The sequence below is a fragment of the Crotalus tigris genome, unplaced genomic scaffold (genome assembly GCF_016545835.1).
Source record: "Crotalus tigris isolate CLP2741 ecotype Arizona unplaced genomic scaffold, ASM1654583v1 scf7180000018549.3470463, whole genome shotgun sequence".
Taxonomy (NCBI): domain Eukaryota; kingdom Metazoa; phylum Chordata; class Lepidosauria; order Squamata; family Viperidae; genus Crotalus; species Crotalus tigris.
In genome coordinates, this window is record NW_024097072.1 from 1,626,469 (window position 1) to 1,647,118 (window position 20,650).

Sequence of the window (20,650 nt, forward strand, 5' to 3'; positions counted from 1 at the left end):
CTTGGATCAGTTTTGCATCTTCAGTTTGAAGTTACAACTCTTCAAAATTACTCAGCCCACACACACAGACGCGCACACACACACGAGCATGCCGTGCGTGCACACACACAAACACACACAGAGACCATCCTAGTTTGATGCCTACCTTTCTCCAGCTGCAAAGTGCATTCTTCCTTGCTTGCAGAAAAAAACGGGCCCCAAAGAGAAAGCAAAAGGCACAGAAGGATCTCCGAGAGAAGAAGGGGACAAGCAGGAGGCAGGGAAAGGGGTGGCCCCGGGATTCTTTCTCTGAAAGAGAAATGCTCCTGGACAGAGGAAAAGGAAATGCTGTAATCTTTGGCAAAAGGGAATTTGGTGGTGTTTGGGGAAGGTCTCAGCTAGGCGGCTTGTGCCGAGCCTCGTACAGTCCTGGCATTTGGGAAGCTGTCGTGCGGTTTGCTTTGCAAGTAAGAATCCAGCTTGGGTTTGGGACATATTTGTTCTTTTCACACAGACACACACACACACACACACACACCTCACCTTTTTTGTTTACCATCCTAATGACAGCACAATTGGTGTCATGCCCTAAAAATGTTACTACTTGTGTGGAACAAGGCCTCTCCTGCAGGAAGAACAGTCTGCTCCCAGTATTTGTACAGAAGATTTGTTTTCCTTTTTCTGTTTTATAAAATGTGCTCTGTGTATGTGTGTGTGTGTGTGTGTGTGTGTGTGTGTGTGTTTATGAAATGAGACTGGTGCTCCCTTCTCTTCTGAAACTTGTAGTAAAGAGGAAGTGTGGCAACAATAATAATAGAATGGTTATATTGCAGAGTATAGAGGCGAGTGTCTCATATTTGTGACACTAATAGATGGAAGGCATCTGCTAGTATTTTGAAAAACACACAAAAATGAAAATTATTTTTCCTGGATAGAGGTAGCCCTTGACCTGTGACCACACTTTCTGTGGTGAACTGAGACATTTGTTAAGTGAGGATCGCCCCATTTCTACAACCTTTCTTATCACGGTTGTTAAGGGAATTATTGCATTTATTAAATTAGTAACGTGGCATGTTAAGTGAATCTGGCTTCCCCATTGACTTTGCTTGTCAGAAGATCGCAAAAGGGTGTGGAAGGAAAAGTCTTCATCATGGTTCAGTCCAAGCCGGGGATAAACAACATGGTGACTGCTTTAGGAAGAAGGTTGCAGTTTATTGAAGAGGAGAGCCAGACAGAAAGATGGCTCTGGAAGAAAAGAGAGAGAGCACGTGTAGGGAGTGGGTTTTTATACCTTCTTGAGCCTTTTTTGGGGGGGAGTTGTTTCCTGTTCCTGATTGAGGCTTTGTATTTCCTGTGTCATGTATTCTGACCTGAGTCTGGGTGTGCCCTTTGGCATCTGTGAGTTAATCCTATTATGTCCTGTCTTAGAGTTTGGATGGGGTATGTAGATTTTAGGTGTCTTTGTCTTCTTAATCTTCTAGCTTCAACTTTCCTGAATGGTTTACATCTGCATTTCTACAGAGCTGGTTTCTGCTTGAGGGAGGGTGACTTGGGGCTATTAAGAAAAAGTGGGCATGCTTTTCTGCCTCTTTAAGATCCTTTGAGGAAATATATTTTCCTGCCCTTTTAATATTTCCTTCTCTGAGGGGCTGACTTCCCACAAGGGGATCACATGACCCCGGGACACTGCAACTGTCATAAATATGAGTCAATTGCCAGGGGTCTGAATTTTGATCATGTGACCACGGGGATGCTGTAATGGGCGTGTGAAAAATGGTCATAACTCACTTTTTTCAGTGCTGTTGTAACTTCAAATGGTCACTAAATGCATGGATGTAAGTCAAGGACTACCTGTACATAGAAACATCTCCCACAGGCATGGATTTTGGTTGTTGCTCCTTGGCATAAAATGAGAGAAGGCAGAGAAGAAGCAGGTTGATCAGCAGTCAGGAATCCTGGCAAGCTTCACCTGAGGGAGGTGGGCCAAACCTGAGTTCAGACTACAGTTCCCAGAATTCCTAGTAAGAGCTCACATTTTCTTCTGAAGGAGGCTACTGCCATCTTATGGTTATTCCTGTAACTCCTTTAAAAGGAAGCCAGATATATGCAATTATTGAGAGACGAGGTGAAGCAGGACCTGCTTCTGTTGTATTCAAACTATCCCTTCCTCTCTTCTTAAGGACAGAGGCTGGGAAAATCAATTTTGGAAGCTGGCAGATTAAAAATTGTCTTGTCTCGTAGCGTTAGTCCATTTGGAATATCTACAAGAGCTTTCTTTATCAAATCTCGGGAGCACTCTTGCATGTAAAAACAATCTTCTCTTTAAGTCAATTATATTCATTACTGAATTAAAATTCAAACAAACTTTTGGATCTCTTAACGTGGATAATGTGCCTTGGCAAAAATCCTTTCCAGATTCAGCTGGTAAAGTAAAACAGGTGTGTGAGATGTTGCTGAAGCTCTCAAATGGAACAGCAGAGGGAGCACTAGACCAAATTATCACTTTTGTTATTCCAATTTACTGGATTCAAACAATTTGTGCAAGTTTGGAATCACAAAGCATCACAGCATCTGGCAACTGAATTGCTTTCTTTCTTTCTTTCTTTCTTTCTTTCTTTCTTTCTTTCTTTCTTTCTTTCTTTCTTTCTTTCTTTCTTTCTTTCTTTCTTTCTTCCTTCCTTCCTTCCTTCCTTCCTTCCTTCCTTCAAAATACAAAAATCCAAAGAAATAAAAAAAAGAAATTTTGCAAAGGCAAAAAAAAAAAAACTAGACAAAAACATTTTTAAGAAGATGTGAGTTAAAAGGACAAAACATAAAAATAGATATGATTTCCCTCCTAGTTGAACACAGACAACTATACTGGAACAATAATAACAGCCAACTGCATTTCTGATCTCTACCAGTTGACTGATCGTGCATGAACAGAGCACAACCACCGGTGCCAAATTCTAAGTGGACTAATAGTAACCTTCCCCATACAGGTAGTCCTTGAGTTACAATGGCAATAAGGACCAGTTTTGTGATTGCTAAGCAATGCAGTTGTAAAGTATGACATCACTTGACTGCATTTGCTTAATGATATTAATCCAGGCAGTCCCAGTTTTCATCATAACCCCGAGATGTGGAGGTTGTTGGCAAGAGCAATAACACTTAGACTTATATACTGCTTCACAGTGTTTTACAGCCTTCTCTAAGCGGTTTACAGAACCAGCATATTGCCCCCAACAGTCTAGGTCCTCATTTTACCAATCTCGGAAGGATGGAAGGCTGAGTCAACCTTGAGCTGGTCAGGATTGAACTCCTGACAGCGGGCAGAGTCAGCCTGCAATACTGCACTCTAACTACTGCACCGCCATGGCAGTGTTAAGTGGGAAGAAGAAAGAGTCTCAGGTGAGGAGCACGGGAGGGGGAAATAGGAGGGTGCTGTATGTGTGGGTGTGTTGAGGCCCAGGGCAGGTTGCATGCAAGTTGGAGAGGGTGTGCTATGGGTTGTGTGAGCAAGGGAAGGAGGGTGCTGCGTGAGTGAGCAAAAGGGGAAGGAGGATGGGTGTACATGTGGGAGGGAAGTGGGGAAGGAGAGCATTGTGTATGCCTGCAAGCAAAGTGGGGAAGGAGGGTGTGATGCATGCAAGGAAACAAGGCTGGGGTGAGTGAAGGAGTCTTACCCAAGAGACTTGTGATCTTTCCCACTGACATTGCTTGCAATCATATGATCACAGTGCTTGGCAATGCTTGATAACTGTGAACAAATTGCCAAGTGCCCAGATTACAACCATGTGACTGTGAGGACGCTGCAACAGTTGTAGCATTGGGGACTGGCTGTGAAATTCCTTTGTTCAGCACCATCCCAACTTCGAATGGTTCCTGAATAAAGGATTGTAACTTGAGGAGTACACGTAGCTACTCACTGCAGTACCGATGGGTGGCTATATTGAGTCACTTCCCAGGGCCATTTTGATCCCTATTGCCTGGGTTTTCTCCACGTGCTGTGCCACACTGTGGCTAGTGTGGATTTGGCTTATTGGGTTGTGTGAACCTGGCCAAGATGGTTTGTAAATCCAGATTTATAACTCGCACGGTGTGCAAGCCCATTCAGTTCATCGTGCTGCAAGAAGCCATGGCTTAGCCTAATGTATTTTAAGAGGTGTGGACTTCAACTCCCAGAGTTCTCCAGCCAGCTTAAAGTCACTGAGGTTGAGAAACACTCCATTGGAGGACCAACCTGCCAGATCACCCAAGCGAGAGTAGCTCATAGAAGGTAAAGGTGTACCTGCAAGGTGGAGGAAGAGATTAAATTGCTGACTAATCTCCGGAGGTTGAGAATATCTCTCTAAACTTCACTGCTCTACTCCTCTCCTCTGAAAGTTGCTGTTAACTTTAATCTTCCCTCTTCAGCAGGGCGGAAAATTGGCAGTTAATTTGCCTTGGGAGGGAGGGAGAGCATTCGAGGATTAATTGCTGTTCCTTGTCTCTCCCCCCTGTATTTAGATTCTTGTTATTGTTTCAGCTGAGGTGCTCCAACTTGTGACACATTCATTTCCGTTTCCCTCTTTCCCTCCTTCCTCTCGGTTGTCTTCAGTTGAGGATGAATGCATTTTTTGAGCAGTGGGGCTGGGATCAAAGAGGCCGGAGGGGAAAAGATAGGAGTAACGATAAATTGAAGAATAGGCCACTTTTCTTGAGTTGGCCCACGAACAAGCATTGCTGTGCGTGAATTTCCCCCATTGTTCGGTTATGCATCGTTTCAAAGACGGCTTTCTAAAATTCTGATAGCAGAAGTGGTGTGCAGGCGAGCATTATCGTGAACCGACACCATACGGGAAATGGTGCCATAGAAAACATGAAGCTACCAAAGGAGTAACTGCTAGTGAAGTTCATGGAGCGTGGTTCGGCCATCAGTTCAGAAGTCCACTGTGAAACATTACAAAAACTCAAGACGAGCCATCCATAACAAGTGTGGGGGCATGCTGACTTCCGGTGGGCCATGCTCGGGGGCAACTCTCCTCCAGTGGGGCTGCTGGTGAGGAGGGGGTCACGGGGGGAGGCAAGGCTGAGGCAATGGCACGTTTGCCCACAGAGAGGGCTCTGAGTGCCACCTCTGGCACCCGTGCCATAGGTTTGCCACCACTGATATAGGGTTTCTCCCCATTCCAGTATCCTCAGATCTTTTCTGCCCACTGTTACATATGCATTCTTTATTTTATTTGTTACTGATATTTATCTCTTCTTTCAGTTGAAATGCCTCTTGAGATGGATGCGGCAAAAAATGGAACAAGGACCAGGAACCAACAGAAAACTAGTTAAATCTAAATCCTCGAGGCACAGACCAAGAGGGGCCTAGCCAGTGTATAGGTGTGCAAATATACTTCCTACTTTTTCCTTCTTCATTCCTTGGAACTAAGATGATGCATGGAGGAGAAACCTCCAGGCATTGGCTGATTGGCTGGCTGATGGTCCCAGCTTTTGCCAAGCCAAGAGTGGGGGAGCTAAGAATACGGCAGTGCTGCCTTTCAGCACGAAGCGCACGGCTGGCACCATAAAAGGCATTCACAGCCGTGGCCAATGGTGGAGCCTGTTAGTTCTGCATCTCTGTTCTCTTGGCACTGGGTGTAGCCCACCGCACTTGGTTTGCAGCGTGGAGGATCAGACCCAGCTTAAACAAAACCAGATCTCTAGCATCTATTTTGGTTTTCGTTCTGGTTTTGCTTTTTTGTTTTTCTGTTTCTTCTAAAAGGAGCTTTTTGATCAGCACCCTTGGAGTCTTCTTGTCCAACCAGTCAGAGGAATAGAATAGAATAGAATAGAATAGAATAGAATAGAATAGAATAGAATAGAATAGAATAGAATAGAATAGAATAGAATAGAATAGAATAGACAATATGGAATGGAGTGGAGTGGAGTAGAGTAGAGTAGAGTAGAGTAGAGTAGAATAGAATAGAATAGAATAGAATAGAATAGAATAGAATAGAATAGAATAGAATAGAATAGAATAGACAATATAGAATGGAATAGAATAGAATAGAATAGAATAGAATAGAATAGAATAGAATAGAATAGAATAGAATAGAATAGACAATATAGAATGGAATAGAATGGAATAGAATAGAATAGAATAGAATAGAATAGAATAGAATAGAATAGAATAGAATAGAATAGAATAGAATAGAATAGAATAGAATAGTTGGAAGCAGGAGACCTCACACCATTTCTGACAGATGGCAGTCCAGCCTCTTCTTGAAAGCTTCCAGTGATGAAGCATAGACAGTCATCAGTAAACAAAAAATGAACCTCTTCTCCCTTAGCTGTTCTTCCCTTCTCTATCACTCAATTCTTACCTAGAGTTAAAGCTGCATTTGGCAAAAAAAAAGGAGGCTCCAATGGTGGAACAGGGCAGAGATTAAACTTTTCACACCGTGGTTTCCCTTCCTGAAGGCTCCAGTATTATTCCTCTTCCTCCTCCTGAGGCTAGGCAAGAGGAAACTCTCCAAGGAGGGCTATGTGAGGCAACGGTGATTGGCTTGACGATCACTGGAGCTGCAGGGAATGTGCTAAACGGCAAAGCAGAAAACTTTGTCCTGCGCAAACAAAAAAAGGTACCTTGCCAAAGGGAAATGCCTGGAATTAGGGAACGAGAAGTCCAGAGGCTGTTTTCCCAGCGAGGCAATGTGAGTTTGGCAACAGGTTTGGGACATCAGTGAAGCAGCAGAGAGGACCCTGCCCTGAACCATCCTCCAGAACTGCGCTCTGAATATGATGAAATCTGAAACCTTCCCACAGTCTGTTTTGCTACTGTATTGATTGGAACAAATGAGGCAGCCTTTCTCAGGCACCTTGTCCATACAGTGCTTGGGAGAAAAGCCCCGGTTGTCACTTTCTATCCTAAATGATGTGATTCTGAACTCCGTAGATTCCGTGGCAGGTTTCCATTATAGATCTACTGTGCTTCTGGAAGCTTTTCAGACTGGACAACTGATACAGGGCTCCCCTTTCTCTGTTTCAGAAATGTAAATACAGGGAAAGAAGTGGTTTTGCACAGGCACGCATGCACATCAGTGTGTGAGCAAGACCATTAAAGACACCAGCTGAATCAGAATCTTCCTCTCCCTGAACGCTACTCATCCCATCTTAGAGGCGTGGAGAATTGTCTAGCAAAGGAAAGGAAAGTCTCTGGCAATCCAAAGGAATCTCCACGACGGCGCATCCTAGATGAGCAAATGGGCCACAAGGATGGATTATGCATTGCCCAGATAGCCAAGTTCTCTCCTGTGCCTTAAATCGACTTATTCTTCAGAAAAATGCCTGCTTCTGGATCATAAACTCAAACTGCAGAAATATTTCAGGCTTCCTCATGGCTCACCTGGGAGCACTGTTCTCAAATCATCTTGAATCTCCTTATGTTCAGACTGAAACATACGTACATCCTCCATCAGAACCTGAATTGCTGAACAAAGCACTTTTAGAGGCAGCCTGGAAAAAGCTGTTGGGCATGGACTGTGACGGCCTTTAATTTAGCAAGGTCAGTCCCCAATATATAAGCGTGCTTTGGAACTGATGCCTATTACAGAATCAGTTCTGGAAGGCAGCCAAGGGTCATTTATACTGTATCCCTCTTTTTCCCTGTGGGTAATTTTAAGGGCCACTCCAGGTGCCGGATAAGAGCCAGATGAGCACCTGCATATACAAACACATAGGCATCCACAACACAGCTATCCTCACTCCTTTCCCGTGTTAATGTCATTTAGGCATGGAAAATCTACCAAGGATGAGGAAATTGGTCTCGTCCCAGGCAGACACCCTTCTGTGAAAGGCAGACAAAATTTCACGATGTTAGGCACCATGGTTCGGTGGTAGCTTAAGTAGGAAAGTGTAAACACCTTTGGGGATAATAGTAGAAGTCGTCTGCTGTAAATTTATGGGCTCCAGCCAAGAGAGAGGTCAAGAGGTAAAATTGGGGTTGCCAGGCTGTTCAGATGGTGCTGAAAATCTCGAGAGGGAGCGAGCTCATTATTCCATTTTAAGCTAACTATTAGCCAGAGGGAGGGTCTGCTTTTACCAGCTGCTTTGGACCTAATTATGGAAGAGAGTTGAGCAATCTTTTCCCTGTTTTGTACTCTCTTCTGAAGTTCAGGAGAAAGTAGCAGAAAGGCTGCTTTCAGAAAGGCTGCTTTCTCCCTTACTTGCAGCAGGAATAAAGACAGATGTTGGGGAAAGTATCAAAAAGATGGTGCCAAACATGTTCCTATCAAAATTCATTTTGATTTTTTTCCCCGGCTCCTTATGAAAATTATGGGGGACATTAGACCCAACTAGGTAATTGATCTATTTAACTCAGTTTTGGAATTGGGCATCAGCCAACAAAAGCAATGATCTAGAATTAATGCATTTTGGGATGAAATTTGAAAGCTCACTATGATTTCCCCTCTAGTCTGGATAATCGTTTGGGGCCAGTAGCCATATTGAATTGAGAGTGGGGCTAATATGTTAATGTATATAATCCACCATGCAAAATCAGCAAAGCTATATCCTGTGAGTGGACAGGGTTAGGATTTGGGGAAGGAGATTTTTCTTTTCATGTTAAAGACATTTTATACTGTTTTATTTTTCCTCAAAACAGCAGGGAGTGAACCTTCTTTGATTTGAGTTGGAGATTTATGAGCAGCTGTTAAGAGGAGGTAAAGGGTTGTATGAATCCAGAAACTTCATGTTGAACGCCTCTGATTCCAAAAAAAGACTCTTTCACAGCTTTATCTGAGGTGCCAAGGTTGAGCTCGGATGTCCATCAAGCTGTATTTCTCACCTCAGAATGCTAAGTACTTTTCATCGCTAGAAAGCAATGGATGGAAACTAATCAAGTAGAGAAGCAACCTAGAACTAAGGAGAAACTTCCTGGCAGAACAATTAACCAGTGGAACAACCTGCCTCCAGAAGCGGTGAATGCTCCAACACTGGAAGTTTTTAAGAAGAGACTGGACAGCCCTTTGTCCAAAATGGTATAGGGTTTCCTGCCTGAGCAGCGGGTTGGACTTGATGACCTCCAAGGTCCCTTCCAACATTATTATTATTATTGTTGTTGCTTTTGTTGTTGTTGAGTTTGTCATTGCACTCAGAAGAATATTCCAGCCTTGAGGGAATAGGTCATCCTCCCCTTACCCAATTCTCCACCTATATGTCTGCCACTAAGAATTCTGGAAGTTGAAGTCCACATATCTGGAGATACTTATACCAATAAAGGAGAATATCTGTAGCTCAGGGTTGAAATGAGGTGGTCTTTGATGTTCTCTGAGCTTGATTTTCTTGCAGACGTTTCATTACCCAAACTAGGTAGCCCCATCAGTGCTAGTTGATCAGAAAGAACCAAGCTCAGAAAGAACCAAGGATCCCTCAGAGACACTTATGCTGGAGAAGGTTAGCGTCAAGCCTAGAGAGCTTAGCCTAATTAAGAGTTATGTCACCTTCACATGCTATCCTACCTGAACTGGTCCTGGCTTGCTTCTGTAATGAGGCACAAGCTTCCTCAACAGAATTTGCCTCGATGTAAGAATGAGAGTTTCTTTCTCTCTCAACATCATGTAACCTAACCATGTAAAGCCTTTGAGGAAACTAGAAAATGTTCCCGTGCATCTCAGAATCAGGGAGGAGGGAATTCCATGGAAAATGATGGGGTGGTGGTGGTGAAGAATGCTACCCTTTCCCCCATCCACAGGGACAGAAAAGAATCGTTATCTCATTGAAGTTGCATGCAGTCTTCAAACCATTTGGAGTCATCCAGATTCATGGATTGGATGAGTTCACTCGGAAGTATGGAAGCAACCAATGTTTGGAGCATCTAAACCAGCAAAGGGGGCTTAATTCTCTTCCCTGCCTCTAAGGAAGGGCATAAAGACATCCCCGATATTGGATTGTCCTCTTTCTCCACCTCCCACTCCTCAATTTCAGAAATGGAAAGCTGGTATGGGAATGCCTGGATCTCATTACGAATCACTAAAGGAACTTTTGGCTTCGTTTTCTGCTTAATTAGATTGGTTTCCCTGCCTATATGTTTTCCAAAAAGCTTGGCTTCCCCCCCCCCTTCTCCCTTTCTAAAGTCGCAGGCTGCACTGTGCACAATTAATTAAGGCAACTGCTAACTTGGCAACAGTAAAGGAAAGGCAGGGGGGTTCAGGAGAGCAAGATGGAATGGCCGTCTTTACAATCCAAGGACAAATGCGTGTGGAAGGGCTCCTGAAATAAAAGGAGATTAATATTCAGTCTGGATAGCTCTGGAAAAAAAAAGTATATTTCGGCGGGGAGTAGATAGATATTCAGACACACAATCCCTAGGATGCAACCATGACCACCCACAAAAATCTCCATGTTGTAACTCTCAGGGCTTTATTTGGACCCAAGAGTAGATAAACGATAGGACAGTGCTTCCTACCTACTGCTTTTAGGTAAGAAACACAAGGAAATTGTAGTTGGATGTCCCACCATCGGATAGCCATTGGTCATCCCGGTTGAGATCTTTAACCTTCATCCCTTGTTGAAATGTTGTGAAGCTTGTCCTCGTTACTGTTATGGCCACACAATGGTTGGGTGATTTCAGGAGTCTCTAGAATTCACTAGCAGGGCTTGACGTGAGGATTTTATAGTCCTTCAGATCCCAGTGTTGTGACTGTCGAACTCTCCGATAGAACCATTCCAAGCCCTTTCTTGATTCCTGCATTTAATAAAGTGTATTTACAGAGTATATGAATTCCAGATTTGACTCTGGACTCGGGGGACACATATTCCTGTCCTGGAACTGGTGTATCCGGTCTGAGGTTAGGAAAGGAGGAGGAGGAGGAAGAAGAAGAAAAGGCCAGAAAGCCTGGAGCAGAACATTCATGGCTTGTATTCCTTCTGTCGCTGACACATGGAGTGGAGAGTGGGCTGACAAACAGCATCTGGTAAAAGTCAGGTAGGGAGCTTGCAGAGGGAAATAAGTTCAGTTGGCTGCCAACTTCTACCTCCCCTTGGACATTTTTTTTGCAGATGGATGAAGAGTTCAGCCAGGGAAAGGTTTATGTAGTTCATGCTGGCAGGTGGTGATTAAGTCGCTGTCCCGTTGGCGGAAATCCATGGCTTGGATTTTGACTTTAACAAGGGGCGAATGTAGGTGGCATCGTATTTCTCTTGCAAAGGGAATGCCACCAGCAGTCAATCAGCCTGGGGGTTCCCTTAGGAAACGCTCCGAATCAATTTTGCTTTATTTAATTATTAGAGTTACTCTGACGATGCAAAACATAATTACACCCTTGGGGAGAGTAAAAGGGCTTTTTTTTAAAAAAAAATCAGGCTGGGAAGTATGGTGGCCGTATGCAAAGCTGACTCGCAGATTCTTATCTCAGTCTCAGAAGAGACTGGACAACCATTTGTCTGAAATGGTATAGGGCAGGGGTAGGCAACCTTGGCTCTTTTATGACTCGTGGACTTTAGCTCCCAGAATTCCTGAGCCAGCCCTTCTCAGCCTTCCACTCAGTAGATTCTTCAATTTTCCATGATAGATATTTTCTAAACTTTTGCTAGCCAATCTTCTGTAGTATGACTCGTTATTCATTTCTAGTGCCCTGACCTCTTCAACTTGGCCATTAACAATAAAAAATAAAATATTTCTCAAAGTGTCAGTAGTGAAGCTGGATGCAGGAATTGTTAATTTGATCTAAAATAAGCTTAAAGAGATACTTCTAAACCTCTCACGTATAAAGGAACATCATAACAAAGACAGTTAACGAACAATACATTTCTAGCAATGTGATGTAACATTTAAATTGATAGACTTGGAGACTATGAAATTTTAAGGATGACTTTGGAGCAGCTAGTGTTTCTCAGCTTAACATATCACAGGTTCATTGTGAAGAAAAATGGGAGAATTTATATATGCTGATGTAGGAAAACCTGGGGCGGAGTCAAAAGAGGAATCAGCCTAGAGTCTCTACATAGCCGCAAACAGACTAAGTCCAAGCCCTGTTGAAATCCATTGACCCTTATCTAGCACCAAAATAGTGCTAGCCATTAGTTGAGTAGATTCCTGTGCATAGGCATGAGTGGTAATGAATCAGTTTAATGGGAATTTCATGTGGGGTCCTTTCGTACCTGACAGCTTATCCTGAACTGGAAGAAGGGTGGAATATAAATTATAATAATTTTCATATTGCTACCTACTGTAGATGCAGGCAATACTTGTATCGTCTACTTGTTTGAATGGGTCCACAACACACTTTTGTATTCCACTTGGTTTTCTAATACTGAATTCTAAGCTGTTCTCTTTGTAAGTTTCAGATTCTGTGATCCACAAAGGAAAAACACTTCTGGCAATGGACAGTCCATAAACAGGAAGGCCTGATCTGCTGGACCTGATCAAAACTCAGCTGGGCCTTGGAATTTTGTCCATCTCTTGCAGCGCTCCAAGGCCTGGCCTGGGAGAGAAAGAGGTCATCAGTGAAGCAAGATTCCATTCCAACTGAGCCAGGAGTCCATATGGATGCAAAAGAGCGCCATTGTTTTTGCTATCATGCACTCTGGCCCAAGAACGATCCCATCCCACACATATGTCTCCTTGGCTGGACCTGTCTCTGCTTCATTTTTCCAGGGAGCCTCCTGTGTTCTGAAGTGTACTGTATTCCATTGTGTTGCTGTGAGTGGAGTGTATTGAGTAGATCGTTTATGTTTATTTTCTGTGTTGTGCTAACAAATCTAACACGGGAGACGTGTTCCAACTGCTTGCAATCTGCTGCTTCATCCTGACAGTTTCCAGAACCGTTTGCCTTTATTTCCCCCCAACAGTTTCTTGTCAAAACTGAAATAGAATGGAATGTTCTTATGTTTTTTAGGGCTCTAGGTCTTCCTCGGTATATATTAGGACATGGCTTTAATTCTTGGCATTCAATTCAAGGTAGGTAAGGAAAGAGCTTTGAGGAGCAAGCAAGTAAGCAAGCTTCTGCCAGCCAAAATATATCTAGGTGCCAAATTGTGGCCACCCAGCTGTCTCTTTATTGACTCATTATATTGGGTAATTTTTTTCAAGATTATGATTCCATGAACAAATCGCTATACGCAGCAGATGCAAAGCAAAGCACCAGGAATAAACATTTATTTTCAAGGAGCCTTGAAAATTTTGGCAGGTAGCCTCATGTGACTGTAATTCAGTGCTTTGTGTGGAAGTGTTCCACCACATCCTCCCAAAATACAGAGAGGTCAGAGTTTGTTGAAGAGATCCTGGGATGTGGGGGAGGAACCTCACTATTTTTGTTGTGCAAATGATGGTTTGTGGGTGTCTAAATTACCACGATGACTATTTGCCAGAGTGCCTGCAACATATTCCCAACACCCCAAAAGTACCCATCAGCTAAAAAATGTTGGCCAAAAAGAGGGAGGGAGGGAGGGAGGAAAAGGGAAGTAAGTAAGAAAGGGAGGGAGGGAGGGAGGGAAGGAAGGAAGGAAGGAAGGAAGGAAGACTCTCATTTGAAACATGATGCTGAATGATTTGCATTCTTGATCAAAGAACCCAATTTCTTCTAGCCAGAAGGCTGCTGGAGCTTTTGAACCATGTGATGATAACCATGTTCTAGAAAGAGCTACATAAGTAGATGAGATCAATGCAAAATTTAAATTTGGTTCAAATTCATTTAAATTGAAATCAAACCAAATCAGCTGAATGTAGCCGGTAAGGTTGACTTCCAAGATTAGTCCCTTCTACCTTACTGAAAACCTAATGTTCGGCAGTATAGCAATCATCATCATCATCATCATCATCATCATCATCATCATAAGAGTAAAGTTGGAAGGAACCTTGGAGGTCATCTAGTCCAACCCCCTGCTTAGGCAGGAAACTCTATACCATTTTGGACAAATGGCTGTCCAGTTTCTTCTTGAAAACTTCCAGTGTTGGAGCATTCACCGCTTCTGGAGGCAGGTGGTTCCACTGGTTAATTGTTCTAACTGTCAGAGACTTTAGAAGGTCTCTGGAAGAAACATGAAAGGTTCTCGTGGAGCTCAGGTTTTAGGTCTAGCCCCGGGTACATTACTGTCTGCAGCTGTTCCTACACTCCAGTATCCATTCCTTGAGAATCACTGCACTCCTAAACTGTAGGGGTTTGTTGTTGTTGTTGTTGTTAGTCCACAGATTTCCCTGCTCATGAAGATCTCATGAACTTTGGGGCGCTTGGCATTTGCTCAGGGTGTTGTACTGCACTGAGCAGGGCCAGCAGATTTTTGGAATAGCTCTAAATTTGTTCCGGCTCTGGGACAGGAAAACAGTAACTTTCCCTCTGAATGGAACAGAATGACAGCTGGACTGGTTGAGGAATTTGGTCAGCTGTGAAACCCAAAGATTTCACACTCTCTTCAGCATTTCTCTGGCAAAGCCCCAGGCCACATGTTGTACAGTTGGGGAGCGTATTGTGAACAGCAGGCGAGCAAAAGGTCTTGTTGGAGCCAAATGATGCATTACTTTAAAGATGTAGTTGGATGCTGGGCATGTTCTCTGTCTGATTCTGGAGCAGGCATGGACATTGAACAGCCTGCTGGTTGCAAGGGTTGAAGATCATCCTGCTCAATCCCACTGCGCCATAAGAGCCCAAGTTTCTTCCTTAAAACATTAAGTCCCCCCTAAGCTTCACACAGCTATTTTTCTTTCAGCTATAGCCCCATCACTGAAAAATGGAGGGCAAACAAATCATCCCTGCCCCTTTTGCAAGCTCACAATGTCCTATCCTTAGCTGAGGCATTCTTGGAAATCAAGATGATTTCGAGAGAATACCAAACTCATCAGTTTGTTTGCTTCTACAGACAGCTGTGCATGGAGCTTGATGGATACCAAGGCAGGAATCTGTGGATTCCTTAGATCACTCCAATTCTAGAGGGACCAGCATTTTGGCCTTGAGACACACCCCATTTGGAGGTCAAACGTGTAGTCCAGGCACTGGACTTTCGCATCTCTCTCTCTTTGCCACAGTTTCCTTCAAAGAATCTCCATTTCTTCTCTGCCCCATCATCACCTGCCTCTTTTTCTTTTGCCCAATCTGATTTATAAAACTTCAGGTAGGACCACCAGCAAGATTGCTATTAAAAAAAAACTAGGAAGACAATTCTTCTGTCATCTCCTAGAGATTTGAGTGGAGACTTGTAAGTCAATCAAACCCTAATGGTGTTCTGTGTGGTAGGAATTTAAAGTTTTCTCTTCTGTTGAGCTCACTGCTGGCTCTCCTATCAAGATACTCCAACTGTTAGGAAGTTTTTCTTAACATTTATCTCCCTGGCTTCTTCTCATGGTGCATTAGACTGTGTAGTCCTGGCTCCAGGGGATGAGAACTACAGTATCTGCAGTGGCTCTATGGCTGAAGAAGTGCTGTGAGGATATCTCTTAAGTCTCCGAGTTTGTCTGAGTGGGAGTAATTTAAGTGCCAAGGCTTGGAGCAAGTATTTGTACATCTGCATTAGTACACGAACTCACACAGCAGAGAGAGAGAGAGAGAGAAAGAGAGACAGAGACAGAGAGAGAGAGAAAGAGAGAGAGAGAGAGATGCTTGCAAATACAGTATATACAGTTCCCCAGACTTGGCCAGGAAATTTCTGCCTAAAAATGAAGAAGTGGAATATTTTTTCCAGTGATTTTCCACATTGCCTTTACTGATGGGGTTTGTAAAAAAAAAAATAAATACAAGGAAGGTATTTTCCACTCTAAGGGAGAGAAATTAGGGTTCCTGGAAGAGAGTCTTTTTTTTTCTTTCTTTTTTTGTCTCCTCTGCAACATTAAGTAAGAATTTAGCAGAAGGTCTCTGGAGATTTTTTTTCCCCCTCCTTTTCCTTTTCATACAAATGGAAAGAAAAATGTAGTTGTGTCTCACTTTCTTGAGACACAGTTTCCCATCTGTTCTTTCAAATCCGTTCTAAGCTCAGAGCTGTTAGAAACCAGACGTTAATCCCCACAATGGAGGAAAGGATTGAGAAGATGGTGGAACTGGCAGAAATAGATAATTAGACCACTCTAATTAGGGACAAGAATATAGAATACCAGCATTGGAAGGGCCCTTGGAGGTCATCTAGTCCAACCCCCTGCTCAGGCAGGAAACCCTATACCATTTCAGGCAAATGGCTGTCCAGTCTCTTCTTAAAAGCCTCCAGTGATGGAGACCCACAACTTCTGAAGGCAAGTTGTTCCACTAGTTGATTGTTCTCACTATCAGGAAATTTCTCCTTAGCTCTAGATTGCTTCTCTCCTTGGTTAGTTTCCATCCATTGCATCTTGTCTTGCCTTCTGGTGCTTTGGAAAATAAGTTGACCCCCTCTTCTTTGTGGCAGCCCCTTAAATATTGGAACACTAGTCTTTTTTTCATTAGACTAGACATATCCAATGCCTGAAACCGTTCTTCATATATTTTAGCCTCCAGCCCTCTAATCATTCTTGTCGCTCTTCTCTGCACTTTCCAGAGTCTCAACACCTTTTTTAATACTGTGGTGACCAAAACTGGATGTGTTATTCCAAGTGTGGTCTTACTAACTAAGGTTTGTAAAGCAGTACTAAAACATCATGTGATCTTGATTCTGTCCTTCTGTTAATGCAGCCAAGGATTGCACTGGCTTTTTGGGTGGCTATAGTCGCCTGTTGACTCCTATTTAAGTGATTGTAAATAAATAGCTTTGTGGTTATTTGGAAGTCACTTCTGAAGTTTTTGTACAAAAGAGAGAAAGAGAAAAGAAATTTTAACCTTTTAACTTAATTTTGACAATTAAGCGGGTTACTGCTATAGAAATGGCTAATAGTTACCATGGAATGAAAAACTCTCCTTTTACATCCATCCTTATGCCAGTTTCTAAGGCTCAGTCAAAGGGCAGGCAGGTTGACGTGTCCAATAACACCCAGTAAGTGATTTTGCAGGTCCATCGTGTCTGGTTTGATGAAATTCTGTCAAGGAGATGTGTATCAAAATATGTCAACAAAAAGTTGATGACAAGCTCAGTGTGTTATTTGTCTGGGAGAAAAATCCCAGACTACAAAAAGTCATGTACCCCCACATTTTCTCTAGCAATAATATACGATGTTTAGTTTTGACTTGAGTGAAGCCATCCATTGTGGTTTGAAAACTATGATTAATGGCTTAGGGTTAGCGCACACTAACCCATTGAATTCTGGGAGTTGAAGTGCACACATGTTAAAGGTGCCGGGATTGAAAAAAATGCTGCTCTAACCAGTCTGTAACCAACATCCCCAGATCAACCTTCTCTAACTTGGATGATCTCCAAATGTATGGATTCCCAGAATTCCCCAGCCAACATGAGGTCTTTTAGTCCAGCCTCCTGCTCAAGCAGGAGGACCTATACCATCTCAGACAGGTGATGGTCCAGTCTCTTTTTAAAAACTTCTAGTGATGGAGCGCCCACAATTTCTGGTGGCAAGCTGTTCCACTGGTTGATTGTCCTCATTGTCAGGAAGTTTCTCCTTAATTCCAGGTTGCTTCTCTCTTTGATCAGTTTGCAACCATTGTTTCTTGTCCTTCCCTCTGGTGCTTTGGTGAACAACCTGGCCCCTCTTCTTTGTGGCAGCCCCTCAGATACTGGAAGACTGCTATCAAGTCTCCCCTATTTGGTTTCTAGGTGAAGGTAAACAGGCATGTTCTTCACTTGTGGTTGGGGATGCAGGATTCTTTTTTAACAGGATAGCTGGACCCTGTGCATCTTTTGTTGTTATTGCTGTTGTTGTTTTCTTTTGGACTCCATTCTGGTTTACTTGATTACCTTCTTCACGTATGTGCAATGTGATGTCAGTATTTGTTCCAAAGCAATTGTTGCTTCTTTGACACACAGGACCACACAAATGAGAGTAGCTGAGAATACTGTTCACATGGGAGGGAAAAAAACAGCAATGCACCCCTTTTACTTCCATTTTAAAGAAATTGGCTATGATTGTACTGTGAAACAAAATTTACAATTTATTTGGAAATTTTATATTGCTGCCTACTCACTCACGGCGACTCAAGGTGGGTTACAGGAAATAAAAACACAATATACTGTAAAGTAATAAAAAAATAAAATGTTGCTGGCAAGCAGGCACGTGGTCAGATTTAATTTAGTCTCCCCTCCCAGCCAGATACGAAATGGAGGCCTTCCATTAATTTCCCTAGAGAGTGACTCTTTCTAATCAATTTCACAACTTAATTTAGCAGGCCAATCTAATCAATTTTATCAGGGCTTCTATTCAATTTCATAAAGTCCATAGAAAATTCTCCCGATTCTGTAAATAATGTGCATTTTCCCTAGCTGAACCATGTAAATGACACAGAGAGCCCCATAACGTTGAGCCACAGACTCAGAGGAAGAAAAATAGGATTTGTAAAAGTAAAATCATTCCTGGAGCACAGGTTGTGCACGCATAATGAGTTTCGTCAAGAAGACAGGCAGATGTCATCTAATATCAGTGTAACTCTGTCTTCAGTTGACATTGTCATCCCAAGACGACATCAGAAGAAAAAAGAGGGTTCAGGTGAATGTCAGATCAAGTTATAAGAAGATGCATTTCTTTGTTTATGTTGGATGTCTTATTAAAAAAAACAGAGTAGCCCTCCCACCGATAATAAATTTATCATGTTATAAGAATTTTCTAGAATCATGTCATGAGATATATTTTCTTCTCTATATAATATGTAGATGTATATACAGTACACAAAAATGCGCGCGCGCGCGCACACACACACACACAAAACAGAATAACAGAACGACAGAATGATAGAGTTGGAAGGGACCTTGGAGGTCTTCTAGTCCAATCTCCTACTCTACACCATTTTAGACAAATGGCTGCCCAATCTCTTCTCAAAAACTTCCAGTGTTGGAGCATTCGCCACTTCTGGAGGCAAATTGTTCCACTTATTAATTGTTCTAACTGTCAGGAAATATATATATGTGTGTGTGTCTGCGTCTGTGTGTGTATTTAGGCAAAGATATAAAAATAGACATGGAGCGTAGATGCCAAATAAGAATAATAATAAGTTATAATCATAAACCATACCTTGGTATATGTCATCTATCCATAACATGAATTAAAGTAATCGCACTGTCACATGTATTCTATAAATTTAGTTTTGCAATGTGAAAATATCTTTAACTTTACAAATGTAATGAAGAAAAATCCAGTTTGCTGGGTCTCTGTTTTTTCATTCTTCTGCGACCGGGTTCACTCATTAATCCCAATCTATACTAATCTGTAGCTTGCTTTAAACTTTGGCTGTGAAATTTCAGGGGCAGACCAGCCTTTTGAAAAAAGTAAAAACAGAATATATATATCAAAGCAACAACTGTGATTCAAGCTTATTCAATGACTTCGTAGAAGCATCCTTCTAAGTTTCCCTGGCAACTGTATGGAAGTAGTCAGCCTTGTGCTGAGTTGTTTTTTCAGCTTTCGTGACAACTTGTCAGCCTTGGGATTTCCTGTTTCCCATCTTAGTATAAACCTAGTTCAACCCTGCTTAGCTTTTTGAGTTCAGCAAAGTAGCTACTACGCTGGCCAAACCAAAGAAGGAAAGCCAGAAAAAAGAATTCCAGTAAAATCCTTTGCTGATTGACTGAAAAACTTTGCAGAACTTTGCTTTTCTCTGAGGTTTAAGGATAGCTGGCCTTTCTGAACAGATGGGATTAACAGGAAAGCAAGTGGGTGGCTGGTGGATGGGAACAATAATTGGAAGAGGTCCTGGGACATATTTCTACAGCAGATCTTCAATGCAGAGAATGTCTTCCAATTTTCCATCACAGATGCAGTTGGTCAAGAAAGGAAATCTAATGCGCTTTCCTTTTCTAGGTGAGCAAGAACCTAGAAACCAGGGCCAAAACCTAGAAACTGGGGCCAAAACCCAGCTATCCTTAGTTTCTACCAGCCCACCACCTGCTTTCACAAATAAAGTAAATAGCAAACTTAGCCTCTTTCATAGATACTATTTTTGCTAAGATGTTGACCGCCAAGCAAAGCAGAACCTCCACTGAATTTTAATCAATCCTTCCAAACATTTTTTTAAAAAACCTTGCAACAATAAATCATTGCTGCAAAGGGAAGGAGCAAGATGTTTTTCTTACCACTCAAGGAAGTCATAAATCATAATCAGGCTTGGTTTTGATGTGAAGGAAAAGACAAATGCTGGTTTTGAACAAATACACTGCCACTAAAGAGCAGGGCTGCTGAAGAACAGGGTTGCTGCGCTGAGATGAATGGCAAATGTACAGACAGTGGCTTTGAGACATCTATTCGTCAATAAAACAATCAGATTTTGACACAGGTAGCCACCAGGATTGCCTTGGAATTAAAGTTTAAGAAAAGCTGCCACTCATCATGCACCAACCAGTGAGGAAAGAATGTAATAAATGTGTTTATTTATCGACAAGCAGGATGGTGGTATGGTATGGAGGGTGACATCGTATGGATAGTAGGCATGAGTCCAGCTGTATGGTCATGAGCCATCATAAGAAGCCATAGGGAATTATTTCCAAAATCTTGCCAAGACAATTGCAAGGACAGGTCCAGGCAGTCCCCAGGAGTCAAAACTGAATTGAAGGTACAAAAAAGAGGAGGAGGAAGAGGAGGAGGAGGAGGAGGAGGAAGAGGAAGAAGAGGAGGAGGAGGAGGAAGAGGAAGAGGAGGAGGAGGAGGAGGAGGAGGAGGAGGAGGAGGAGG

At 42.6% G+C, this 20,650-nt stretch overlaps 1 protein-coding gene across 1 annotated transcript in view; it reads right to left on the reverse strand.

The window, feature by feature from the left end:
* Positions 1-385, reverse strand: part of TACC1 (transforming acidic coiled-coil containing protein 1) — a 59,102-nt gene extending 58,717 nt beyond the window's left edge. Inside the window, exon 1 of the mRNA XM_039354244.1 lies at positions 146-385. The gene's annotated coding sequence lies outside the window, so the exon portion shown is untranslated. The remainder of the gene's footprint in view (positions 1-145) is intronic.
* Between the last annotated feature and the right edge of the window lie 20,265 nt (positions 386-20,650).